The sequence below is a fragment of the Rhinolophus hipposideros genome, assembly GCF_964194185.1.
Source record: "Rhinolophus hipposideros genome assembly, chromosome: 14".
Classification (NCBI taxonomy): Eukaryota; Metazoa; Chordata; class Mammalia; order Chiroptera; family Rhinolophidae; genus Rhinolophus; species Rhinolophus hipposideros.
Genome location: NC_138060.1, coordinates 41073100 through 41078263, shown reverse-complemented (window position 1 = coordinate 41078263; position 5164 = coordinate 41073100). Strand labels below are relative to the sequence as shown.

General features: G+C 36.2%; 1 pseudogene across 1 annotated transcript; it reads left to right on the top strand.

Annotated features, from left to right (window-relative positions):
- The first annotated feature begins 3112 nt into the window (after positions 1-3112).
- On the top strand, positions 3113-3878 carry LOC308507624 (small ribosomal subunit protein eS6-like; annotated as a pseudogene). Its single transcript has one exon. The product of its transcript is annotated as a small ribosomal subunit protein eS6-like (transcript).
- The last annotated feature ends 1286 nt before the right edge of the window (positions 3879-5164 follow it).

The window sequence follows — 5164 nt, the reverse complement described above, 5'->3', positions numbered from 1 at the left end:
CACTGTTCTCAGACCCTGTTAAGATGGTGAAATCTAACTGGGAGAAAGGCAATAGACACCACTGTTCATAATATGAAAAGATTCACTTGTCAGTAATTGACTCCACTCAGGCTCCAGTGAATAAAATCTGCTAATGATTTTAGCTAATGTTTGACAATCAGGAAAACAGTATTATGCACTTACTAAAAATGTATTGGTTGGCCAGATTTATGAGCAAATGACCTCCCAGAATATAACCCTGAGCCCCTTAACATTCGCTAGCCCTTCTTCTTTGGATAAAGAAGATGCAACTTTAGTTTTTCTAAGAAATGCAACCTAGATACTCTATGCAACCCAACCCTGCTAGTAACAAATGTTTCAACTCCCAGATATTTGCCCAATAATAAATTGTTCCCTGATGGTCATCCTACCAAACACACACACACACACACACACACACACACACACACACACACACACACTAAAACTGTCATCTTTGAAAACACATTGTAATATTATAGTACCTACGACACCAAATTTTCCAAATTGGAATTAAACATTTGCTAAAGAATTGCTGTTGTCTTTAAAATAATCAGGTTAGGCCCAAATGAAAGAAGAAGGAAAAAAAAACAAATAATCCAACAATCAGTACACAATCAGCACCATTAACTCTAATCTCTTTATAGAGTTAAAAAGAGTCTACTATTTTTAGGTGGGAAGGCAAAATATACGAAAATCTCAAAGCTATACTATTATGACAGTCAATTACATTTTGATAGAACAATTTCATGCTTCCATCTGTAATTAAAGTCAGCAGTCTTATAAATTAAATTCCTATGAAGGATAATTGGATGGGAGCAGAGGGAGCACTTAGTTGTTTCTAGGATAAAAGCTGGGAAATAAATTGTGTAGAAGACTATCTTTATACAGTCCAAGTTATTGACCTATTTACTGGGCATATTGTGATTAGGACATATGTATAACATCATAAGCATGTCAGAAACTTTTATTGGCAGACTGCACAGTGGTTAACTATCATTAATTCTAATTCGATGTGGGCTGCGAATAATATATCTCAACACTGGAAAGTTTTAAATGTTATACAATGATCGGTAAGGGAGCATAAAACTGTTGAAAACCTTTAAGTAATATTGCCCACTATGGTAGATTTGACTTAAATCTTACACCTTCTTCTGTGAGCTTAACCCTGTAATTTGCTTTGGCCAGTGAGACTAGCAGATATGATGGGAGCAGAGGATCGAAAACTGCCAGCATAGGTGGTATTGCTCTCTTTGCCGTCTGTCATCACCCTGAGAAGAAAATCCCCACGCTGGTGTGCTGATCCCAGAAGAAAAATTTAAAAAAAAAAGAAAGTGGAACAGTACCAACCCAAAAAAGAGGGCAGCGTAAGACCAGCTTTAGACCAACACTGACTGTAGATGCATGAAGTGAGCTCAGGTGAGACCAGTAGATTCATCCCATTGAAAACAGCTTAAATCAGCCAATCATCAGCCACTGAGCTGCGGATGCAGGAGAAGCAGAAGCGTATGGTTCTATTAGGGCATGGTATTTCTGTGCTAGTAGCTAATTGATATGCCTACTAAATAAAGTTTAATGCTTTAGCACAGAGTCCAAAGTCCTTCATGGTTTCTTACAGCTTGATTTTACCTTATTTAGTTGTTTATTCAATTAACAAGTACTTGAGTATCTACCACATGTCAGTTACTATTCCGGCACCAAGGATATAGTTACCAAAAAAGTTTAACAAAAGTTCACACTAGTATGGAGCTTACATTCTAGAAGACAGAGAAAGCAATAAAGAAACATAACATGACAGGTTCTGATAGCTTCAAGGAACAAAGCCAAATAAAAGTAGAGAGAATGATGATGGTAATAGGGTGGTCAGGGAATACCTCTCTAACAAGGTGACATTTGAGGAGACACCTGAATTAAAAGAAGGAGCAAGAGATGTGTATATCTCAGGGAAAAAATTCAACAGTGAAAGGGAACAGAAAATGCAAAGATCCTGGGGAGAACATGCTAAATGTATTTCAGCAAGAGCATGGAGACTGGTATTTTGAAACACATTAATAAAAGATAAAAAGAATCAAAGCACATCCACTACAAAAAATTAAATAGCAAAGGAAGACAGTAAGAAAAGGGAGAAAGTAAACAACATACAAAATAGACACAATTAACAAAATGGCAATAGTAAGTCAGTAATTACTATCAATAATCAATAACTATCAGTAATTATCTTAAACGTAACCATTTACAGACTCATCAGTCAAAAGACAGAGTAACTGAATGAATTTAAAAAAAAAAACACCCAACTTCCAACATGCTGCCTACAAGAGACACACGATTGATTTAAAGACATACATTGACTGAAAGGGGTAAAAAAAAAGACATTCCATTCAAATGGTAACAAAAAGATAGTAGGGATGGTTGTACTTATATCAGACAAAACATATTTTAAGACAAAATTGTCACAAGTGACAAAGAAGGTCATTACAAAATGACAATAGGGTCAATTCAACAGGAAGATATAACAATTATAAGTATGCACCGAACATCAGATTAACTTTAGGTGCTCTGACAAATCTGAAGAGAGAAATAAACAGCAATACAATAATAGTAGCAGAAATGGGCCACTTACAATAATGGACAGATTATCTGGACAGAAGTTAATAAGGAAAGAGCAGACTAGAACTAACTACACTACAGACAAATGAACCTAATAGATGTATGTAGAACATTCCACTCAACAGCAGAGTACACATGCTTCTGAAGTGCACATAAAACATTCTCCAGAATAGGTCACATATTAGGTCACAAAACAAGTCTTAACAAATGTAAGAAGATTGAAATCATTCCAAGTGTCTTTTCTAACCAAAAAGGGATAAAATTAGAAATCAATAACAAAAGGTAAATTGAAAAATTCACAAATACCTGGAAATTAAACAACACACTCTTAAACAACCTTAGGGTCAAAGAAGAAATCAAAAGAAAAATTAGAGTATATCTAAAGACAAATGAAAACAAATACACAACATACAAAAAAATATGGGATTAAAGCAAAAGGAGTACAGTTCTTTTTTGTGGTGCCTTGGAGGCAGTTGGCTGTTTCAGGATGAAGCTGAGCATGTCTTTCCCAGCAACTGGCTGCCAGAAACTCTGAAGTGGGTGATGAATGAAACCTTCGTGCCATTCATGAGAAGCATGTGGCCACAGAAGTTGATGCTGATGCCCTGGGTGCAGAATGGAAGGGGTATGTGGTTTGAATCAGTGGTGAGAACGACAAACACGGTTTCCCCATGAAGCAAGGTTTCTTGACCCATGGCCATGTCTGCTTGCCAAGTAAGGAGTATTCTTGTTAAACTAAGGAGGACTGGAGAAAGAAAGCACAAATCTGTTTGGGGTTGCATTGTGGATGCCAATCTGAGTGTTCTCAATTTAGTCATTATAAAAAAAAGAGGAGAAAGATATTCCTAGTCTCACTTATACTACTGTGCCTCACTGTCTGGGGCCCAAAAGAGCTACAGAATCTGCAAACTTTTCAATCTCTCTAAAGAAGATGATGTCCACTAATATGGTGTGAGAAAGCCCCTAAACAAAGGTAAGACACCTAGGACCAAAGCACCCAAGATTCAGCATCTTGTTACTCCATGCATCCTGCAACACAATTGTTGGTATATTGCTCTGAAGAAACAGTGCACTAAGAAAAAAAAAGAGGCTACAGAATATGCTAAACTTTTGGCCGAGAGAATGAAGAGACCAAAGAAAAATGCCAGGAACAAACTGCCAAGAGATGCAGGCTGCGCTTTCTGAGAGCTTCTACCCTTAAGTCTCAGTCAAGTCAAAAAGGAGATTTTTCTATGAGTAGCAACATAAGATAAGATATAAGGGAGAGAAAAAAAAGCAAAAGGAGCACTAACAGAAATGTTAGTGATAAATGCCTACATTAATAACCAACTACTAATAAGTAAATGACCTAATATTATACCTCAAGAAACTAGAAAAAGAACAAACTAAGCCCAAAGTTAGCAGAAGGAAGGAAATAAAGATTAAAGCAGAAGTAAATAAAATAGAGAATAGAAAAACTTTACAAAACTACGAGTTTGTTCTTTGAATACACAAAATTGGTAAGCCCTTAACTAAACTAAGAAAAAGAGAGAGAAGATGCAAAATAGGAAATGGAAGAAGAGACATGACAAATGATGCCATTGACATAAAAATTAAGATAAGGGACTATTATGGATAATTGCTATAATTCCTCACTTAATAACTTTGATACTTTCTTGGAAACTGTGACTTTAATTGAAACACTGGAAAATGAAACCAGTTTCACTATAGGCTAATTGATATGAACAAGAGTTAAGTTCCTATGGCATATTTCACAAAAACATCAACAAACTTCTAAATAAAGAACCCAAAACACTTCTAATATTAAACATTGAAATAAATGTGAGCTTTACATACTTTTAAGAAGGATTATTAAAAACAAGATAATTATTTTCTGAGGTGTTTATTCCAGTTTAGGGTTGCAGGTGTTTGGCGCCTATCCCAGCAGCTCAGGGCGTAGGGTGGGAGCCCTTGACAAGGGACATCCTTGGACAGGATAGCCACCATGCCATTGCAGGACACACTCACACACACATACCCACATTCACTCAGACTGGGACAATTTAGACATATGAATTAACCTCATATGCACATTTTTTAACATGTGAGGAAATAAGAGAACCCAGAGAAAAGCCACACAGACATAGAACAATGTGCAAATACCACAGACAGTGGCCCTGGCTGGGAACCACTTTTTTCCTGTCAATATTATAACAAAATGAGGACTTGCTATGTACATCAACATATTGGACAACCTAGGAGAAATAAGATACATTCCTAGAAACATATGAGACTGAACCAAGAAAAAATAGTAAAGCCTGAACAGACCAAGAAAAAATGACCTTGAATCAGTCATCAAAATCCTTCCAACAACAGCAAAATCCTAGAGCTATATGGCTTACAAAGTGAATTTTACCAAAATTTAAGGAAGAATTAATACCAATCTTTCTTAAACTCTCCCCAAAATATAAAAAAGGGAAGACTTCCAAAATTTCTATGAGGCCAACGTCACCCAGATACCAAAGCCAAAGACAGCACAAGAAAAGAAAACTACAGAGCA